Genomic DNA, 8772 nt, shown 5'->3' on the forward strand with positions numbered 1-8772 from the left:
TATTATAAAATATGCATAGTAAAAATATCATTATATAAATGTTAGCACTTTTTTGGTAGTGACAAAATATATATCTGCATAATTAAACAGGCATAAAGAAAATTTAATATTAACTGCCAACTTGTCATTTTTTATGTTTATTTTATCTTAATATGGCATATTAACTCCATTCCTGCTTGATGAGAATGTGTTTAATTTGATAGCAGAGTGAGCAGCCCAAGTAAATCAGGTTTAAACTGTAACTAGAAAATAAAATGACAGCTTATTTAATAAGTATAAAAAACTCTACATATTTTGAGGTTCCATTTTTTTATTGCTAATAGTGAATAAATTTTAAGTTGTCATCTTCCTTTGTCCCTTTAAGTTCAGAAAATACAGTAAAAATATATGCATCATTCTTTGATTTGTTAGCAATGAGGTGAGAGGGTGATTGGCAAAACAGGATATTTTACTATTTTTTTTCTTGAAAATCCTTGACCTTTCAAAAATTTTCATGATGCATGTGGGTGTTATTTTGATGGTTTGTTTTCCTTTGAAATATTTCAGGAGCAACTGTCATTTTGACTGTAGATTTTCTCCTATTAATAGCTTACAACAACAAGGAATGAATACGAGGGTGCTTTCCTTGATTTTTTCTGCAACGTAGGATTTTAAATTCTTTTTAAATTGCTCCATGGCACCTCCTGATGGAACATGTATGTATGCATCTCACATTTTTCTATTTTCTTGTGGTGTTACATAATCAAGCTAAAATTTTCATCCCAGCTATCTTTTTCATCTAGACTCTGTTTTCAGGTTTATTGGAAGAGTAATATGAATATATTCTAGTAACATCCCTTCCCTACCAAGGGAAAAATTATCATGGGTGGATTTTTTTCTCTTCTGCCGCTGTTTCATTCATTTTTAGATTCTTGTTTCCTTGAGGTATTAATAGACTATAAGCTGAATGTTTTCTATTTTTTCTATGTTTTTCTATTAACATAATTAAATTAGGCAGCAACCTACTAGAGCTGCTGCTTCTGGGTGGAACTAGCATATCAACTACTAAATGACCATACCCAATAACTCATTTTCTAAAACATATCCTGTTCTTGAGTACTTTGATTTCTGTGTTTTCATCCTGACTTGAATCCTAAATATGGCTTGGTCACCTGTAATTCCTTTGTCACAGAATGACAATTTTTTCCTTTCTTCTTTGACCTCCCCTCATTAGGGCTATAGCTGTCACTGATCTTCCAGGGTGAGTAGCATTTACGTTCTAATGACTTACTTGTCTAGACCCTTGAAACTGTACTCACATCTCAAATGCGCCACAGGCCCAACAGCACTCACAGTAAAAGACAAGTAATAAGAAATTGTTGTAGAGTTCACAGTTCCTATGTTACCACTGGGGTGATGTGAGATCCAGCATTACCCCACTTGCATGGGGGAGGACAGCAGTGTTGTGTTGTCCCTTGGTTCTTCCCCACTGACACAGCAGAGAATAACAGGTCAGTGAGCTTGGAAAAAGATTTATTGGAAGTACATTTTAGAAGGAGAGGGGCCATGCTAAGGAAGGCTGCGGCCCTGTGGAATTTGAGAGGTGAAGAGATAAGACAGAGTATACCCCAAAGGAGTAGGTTTTCAGCAAGGAAAGCTGTAATAATGCAGAAGTGGGAAGGTCTGTTTATATCTGAGCAGTGATTGGAGGTCCTAGATGATCCCTATGTGAGGTTACCTCGACTGACGGCTGGCTGCTTTATAACGACTTGCCTATTGAGCATGTGCTTACCCAGCAATCAGTCTGTTATAATTAAATGCATGAACTTCCAGGCATAAATATAGTATTATAATGACAGTATACTGAGCATTACATTATGGGCAGATTAGGGTTGTACCTTCTGCACAGGCATCTGTGGCCAGATTAAACAAGCTATAGATTATGGCCCTCCAGTCCTTTGACTCTGGGGATGCAGGAGGGATTCTCTAACTACCATCAGAGTGTCCCTTGGTCAGTCTCTAGGTGGAGTCTCTATTCCTTTGTTTCCCTGTTGGTCATGTCTGACTAGGTACCTAAAACCTAGTAATTGTCAGGAACATTTTCAGCCAATTAGCTAATTGTAGGTAATCAAAATGATGAATATTTCTAGATTTCTAAAAATCATGCCACATAGACAATTAATATTTACAATGTTAAATATTAAAACCTAACTTAAAATAACTCAAATATAAAAATGATCATTCATAATAAATATTTGGAATTAGTTTATTCCATTTTAATGAGCCTTAAATATTTTCCCAAGTACTTGATCCTCGCTGTAGTGAATACAGAGGATATATAAGACATAGCCCCTATACTAAAAAAGCTTATATTCTAGCCAGGGACACATGACTAACATTCAGGAATAATTAGATTAAAATACAAGGCAGTCCATTTTCTCTACACTTACTCCGGTAAAGACAGAGAGATAGGAACAATTCTTAGGAATTAGAGAAATGTCTTATTAGAACAATGGGATATGTGAACTAGCAGAGACTTTAGTGATAGTCTAGTCAAGATCCTTCACTTTGCAGAGGCAGAAAAGTATACACTGAGGTTAAGTGACTTATCCGGTGACACAGACCAGTTGACATTAGGTCTAAATATGCTTCTTAAATCCTACTTGAGGACTTTTTCTATTATAGCTGCATCCCCGTTAACCAAAATGATTTTCTATTATTATGTATTAGAAAAGCAATCCAAATATTTCCTGCTGATAGTTATAGCACTGATTATATATTCTGGAATAAGTCACATGCAGTATTTGTTTTTCTGGAATTTAAAAGCCGAGGAGGCTGGTGGCAAGTGGGACCCACTAACCCAGTTGTTCTTAGAAGGCTCAGAACTGACTCATGTGTACTCAGAAACACATCTGTCAGCACTCAGCATGGCTTTATCATTCCTCTGCTCTCAAGCTCAAAACCCCTTTGGTTTTGCTGTCTCCAAAACTCTGCTGTCAAAGCCTAAAGCTTGAGGGGAACTGTCAACACTTCATCACTATTTTGGCCTCGGAAAAGAAAACTACGCTGTATTGTTCTTTAAAGTAGTTTTAAAAGCTGTACAAATGAAGTAGAAAACTAAATTAAACCTTTTTGTGCATTCCAAATGAAAGTGCACACTAAATATGCTGTATATTAAAGTATATGTTTCTTGTACTAATGACAAATGACATATTTACATGATGTTAAGGCCATGGTGATTAAAAAATAAAACAACTATTTTCTTACTTAATAACAACTGTCCCACAATAAATTAGCTATTAAAATGTTATTACTATACAATGTGTGAATTAACATATTTATACTTCACACAATGCACTCTAAGATTTAGTGTAAAGAATGCATAGTTGCATAACATTTTATATAGAAGCAATGTGAATAAATTAAAAATAAGCTCAACTGATTGAGCCAATTGTGATCACAGAGCCTTGGTCTCAGTGTTTTTTCCTTACAAGTAACTTGAGTGACTTTAGTCTCGGAAAACATGAAGCGATACTGTGCTTCTCTCTTTTATTTTGAATCAGTTTTCAATCTACTTAGGCTAGGAGCTATTTATCCAGGAAATGCTCAATGCCTGAAAATAAAGAATAACTTAAGGGCAAGAATTCCATGGACCAAGCAAATTTATCAAAATCAACACAAATTGGTTTCTTTTAAATATCAAAGTTTGTAGTGTCATATTTTGATGTAATGATTGTGGTAGTAGGCAAAATAATGCACTTGTCTCCAAATATGCCTACATTTTAATTCTCAGAATCAGTGAATTTGTTAATAGGTAAAAGGAATTAAGATTACAGATGGATTTAATGTTGCTAATCAGTTGACCTTAAAGAGATTATCCTAGATTATATAGAAAAGGAAATAGGTTATCTCTGTATTAGTTTCCTATTGCAGTATCAAACTACCATAAACTTGGTGGCTTAGAAGAACACAAGTTTACTATTGTACTAATCAATCTCCTCCAGAGAAACAATAAAATATGTCTGTGTGTGTGTACATGTACATGCTGTATTGTGTGTATATATGTGTATATGTGTGTGTACAGAGAGAGAAAGAGAGATTGATTTATTTTGAGGAATTCAGTCGTGCTGTTGGGGCTGGTAAATCTAAAATCTGTAGGACAGGTAAACAACCTAAAAAAAGAGTTATGTTGCAGTCAAGTCCTAAGGCAGTCTGCTGTAGAATTCCTTAATGGAAGTCAGTCTTTATTTTAAGGCCTTCAACTGATTGGATGAGATCTACCCACATTTTGGAGGATAATAGACTTTACTCAAAGTCTATTGATTTAAATGTTAATCTCAGCTACAAAATATACCTTCACAATGGCATCCATGATCAAATATATGAGTCCCTTGGCCTGGTGAAATTGAGATATAAAATTAAAATTTACAATTACCTTAAATTTCTGGAGATCAGAAGTCTAAATAAGTTTCACAAGGTGCCAAAGTGCTGCATCCCATCTGAAGATTCTAGGAGAGAATTTATTTTTTTACGTTTTTAAGCTTCTGTAGGCTACCCATACATCTTGGCTTTTGGTCTTCTGCCATCTTCAAAACCAACAATGCTTGGTTGTCTTTCTCATGCACATTCACTCTCCTTCTGTCTCCTGCTTCCATTTTTATGGAACATTGGGCCCACCAAATTAATCCAGAATAAACTTTATATCAGAGTCAGCTAATTAGCAACTTTAATTCCACATGCAATTCCAATTACACCTTGCAATGTAATGTAAGATACTCATAAATTCCAGGGATTAAGGTGGTGTCCATTGTTCTGCCTACCATATTCCTCTAGAGCCTTCAGAAAAAAAAAAAAAAAAATGCAGCCCTGCAGACACCTTAATTTTAGTCCAATTATTTGGAAAGTCAGACTTCCAACACCCAATTTTGAGAGATAGATTTGTGTTGTTTAAGCCACTAAATCTGTGGTAATTTATGTCAGAAGATATAAGAAACTAATACAGTCATTGTGATGAAGGAAGAAGTTTAGACAACAGAATTTGTATCTAAACATAGTATGAATCCCCTTGAGAATTTTCAGTAAGCCAGAGGGATTCAGACATTTCATGCATTTTAAGAGTAATGTTTCTAGGGCATTAAAGCCAAGTAATAAGAAACAGAAAAAAAGTGGCACAGAAAAGAGAATTGACCCTGGACCAGGAGGTACATGTGACTGTATGCCAAGATACCCAAAGTGTGTTCCTTAGAATATTCTGTGAGATATTGATAGGTTTTCAGGCAAAACCAAAAGTTCTCCAAAGTTAAATATTTCTGAAAACTTATTTGTTTTTCTTTTTTAAACACAGGGCTTAATTGTGTTTACATATATTGGAAGTATCCAACTGACTGTGTAGTGTTTCAAAAACTTTTTGAGCATGTAATTTAATTTTTTCACTTAACACATAATTCTGCTGACCATAACTTGGGATATACTATAACAGACTTGGTGCATCAGATATTCTATTATGGATACTGTTAAAATAATAGTATCTCTGACCAACTGATTTCATATACTTAATGAGAAATGAATGTAACTATCCATCTAATAAGACAACTCTAAAAAGAAGCTCATTAATTCAACTAAAAATGTATATCGAACACTCCCCACAGACAAAGCTTCATTTAGTAAAGGTTACAAAGAAGTAAAAGAGCCCATGAAGCAGCTACAGGCCATTGTATAGCCAGATAAACTGAAGAACTCTGGTTTGGAATCATTCTAGAGTGAAAATCATTAAAATCAGTGTAAAACTGGACTTATTCTCTCAATTCCAATCAAAACACTCTTTCTTGCTGAGTTTCCTCAGCTGTAGCATCAACGCTCAGTTGGCTATGCTTCCTAGGCTGACTCACCCAGGACTCTCCATCTCAGGTGTAGCCACAAAGTAAAGAAGAAAGAAGTCAACAATCATGGGAGGAAAATTATGAGGAGGAATGAATAAAGTGTATAGGGTTAAAACTGGAAGATGTATTGATCTTTGTCTAAAACAACATCATCTAATTGTAAATAAGATATATGCACTTCAACTGAAAGTAAACAATAGAAGTCGTCATTAGAAACCAAGTACATGAGTCAGGTAACTGGTTCTAACAGAAACTAGAATAAAGTGAAACAATATTGATAGAGTGAATTGAAGTTCTGATTTTGATTTTCAGGAGGAGAGAGGAAAAGACATTTCTAGGTGAGAGAACATGAGAAGAACACAGAGTGGGGAAGAGAGAAGTACATTTGGAATTCAGTTAATCATGCAAGAAAGCAGTATCTAGAATTAATCAAGTAAAATTTCTTCTGCATTTGAGTGTAAACCATTTATCACCTTAGATATGTCATTATTAATGTGTATATGTTGGAGAGATACAAGGCAGCAAGCAACTGAAGGCCAAAATCCAGAGAGAAAACAAAGCCCACAGAAAATGCCACGTAGATCAGGGACCCCCAAAACCCAAGCCAAGGACTGATACCAGTCTGTGGCCTATTAGGAACCAGGCCATACATCAGAAGGTGAGCGGCAGGTGAGCAACCCAAGCTTCATCTGTATTTGCAGCTGCTCCCCAGCACTAGCATCGCCACCTCAGCTCCACCTCAGATCATCAGGCATTAGATTCTCATAGAAGCAGCGGTCTCTGATGCCAAAAAAATTGGAGACCACTGAATAGAGAAAAGTCATGTAGTCAGTGGAATTTCTCCCTTCAAGGCATTTGCCAACTTTAAAGCAGCAGCTAAGAGACTAAGAAATTGAGCACAAAATAACAGCTGAATGGCAGAGAAGCTGAGCAGAGCTTATGGCAATACTATGGATCTAGGAAGACAAAGAATGGACATCTAGAACCCCAAATTAAGACAGACCCTAGTAAACACCCTAGGTTTTAGGTTGGACATTTACAGGTGTACTTCTAGAGTAAAAACAATGCAGAAGTAGATCACCTGTACCAAGTATGGACCTAGATTCAAATAATTATATTTTGTCATTGTAGTAAGCTGACCTTGCCCTAATCAAAGGCCTGGCAGAAACAGAAGCAATTTTTTTTCTGAAAGAAGATAACATTATTTAGAGCCTCAAATGATCTCTAATTTTTAATATAAAATGTCCAGTATTCAATCAAAATTTGTCATCATAAAAGGAGATCACATGACTGTAAACCAAGAGAATTATAGAAATAGCTCAACAAAAAATCCAAATATTGGAGTTATTGGACATGGATTTAAAATATCTGTGATTAATATAGTGAAAAACTATATGACCTTAAAAAAATTCAGCAGAAAATTAATAACTTATAAAATAAATGGAAATTGTAGAATTTAAAATAACTAAAATTAAAAATTTTATAGATGTTCTTAGCAATAGCAGAATATAACACAGTTAAAATAAGAATAGAAGATGGGTCGGGAATGAAACATGGAAAAATTAAATGAAAAAAATAAAGAGCATAAGAGACATATGGAATAAAACAAAATGTTCTAACTAAATGAAACAGGAGTATCAGAGGGAGAGCAGAGAGAGAATGGAGAAAGCAATATTTAAGTTTTGATGGCTGAGAATTTTCTAAAACTGACTAAAGACATTGTATAGGAAAGTGTTGATACAACAAACGATTTTCTGAAGAGCTTGCTTGCAGGCCTGGCCAAATTGGGAATTCGACTTTTGAAATGTTCTCTAAAGTCATTCCTACTATGTCGGCTTGCTTAAAATGTGATTTATGAAGAACACTTGCTTTCCTTCTGAAAGTCTGGAATTTGGGTGATCTGAGAGTGCCTATGTCCATAGCCCTTAGTAAAATCTTTAACATCTGTATCTCAGTCAGGACAGAAACATGGCACACATGCTGCTGCACTTCCAATGCTGAAGGAAGTCACATGCTCAGTGGGACTCTTCCTGGGCTAGAAGAGAAAGGAGCAGAGCGTAGGCAACATGTGCCTGAGTTTCTTCAAATTCTGCCTTATTTGTTTTCTCTCCTTATAGATTCAGCTATTTATCATTACCATGTCACTAAAATAAATCTTATTTATTAGTAAAACCATATGTTGAATTCTGTGAATCTTTCTGGCCAAGAGCCAAATATTAGGGTGGTCTTGGGACCCCCTAAAACAACGCCTACTTACAAACATAAGAAACTCAGCAACCTCAGACCCAGAGAGTAGAAATAAAACTATATCTAAGCATATCCTACTAAAATGTAGAAAAACAAAGACAAAGTAAACATTTTATTTGTTTGTTTGTTTGTTTTTAGGTGAGGCAGCTCTTGGTTGACCTCACATATTGCGAGGACCTTGTCAGCTTCCAATTCTTTATTTTCTATTTTTTATGCCTACAGCACCTAGTCTTCCTAGGTGGTCTCCCATCCAAGTACTAACCAGGCCTGACTCTGCTTAGCTTCCAAGATCAGATGGAATTGGGCTTGTTCAGGGTAGCATGACCATAGACTGGCCTACTGGATGTTTTGAGGTTAATTCTTTAGCTTCATATTTCACAGATATTTAAAACGTGAAAAATGTGTTGAGAGAGAACTGCCATACATTTCCGGTAGGTCATTTCCTTAACATGGCTTTGTACCTTTGTGGGAAATTTCACTCTGTGTTTCTCAAACAGCTGTGTAGTCTCTCATGCCACTCTGGCACTCAACAAATATCCTGTAGGAAAAACTGATCTTTCAACTGCAAGGGAGTTTCTAGATTCTAATCCATTAGGCAGCCTACTTAGTCATAACTTCTGTTGCTTTCTGTATCCCCTAGTAGAATTCCAATAATGTAGGAAGGAGG

General features: G+C 35.6%; 1 pseudogene; it reads right to left on the reverse strand.

The window, feature by feature from the left end:
• Nucleotides 1-8318: 8318 nt before the first annotated feature.
• LOC120597997 (uncharacterized) lies at nucleotides 8319-8437 on the reverse strand (annotated as a pseudogene).
• Nucleotides 8438-8772: the final 335 nt, after the last annotated feature.

This window comes from Pteropus medius, unplaced genomic scaffold, assembly GCF_902729225.1.
Source record: "Pteropus medius unplaced genomic scaffold, Ma_sr-lr_union100, whole genome shotgun sequence".
Lineage (NCBI taxonomy): Eukaryota > Metazoa > Chordata > Mammalia > Chiroptera > Pteropodidae > Pteropus > Pteropus medius.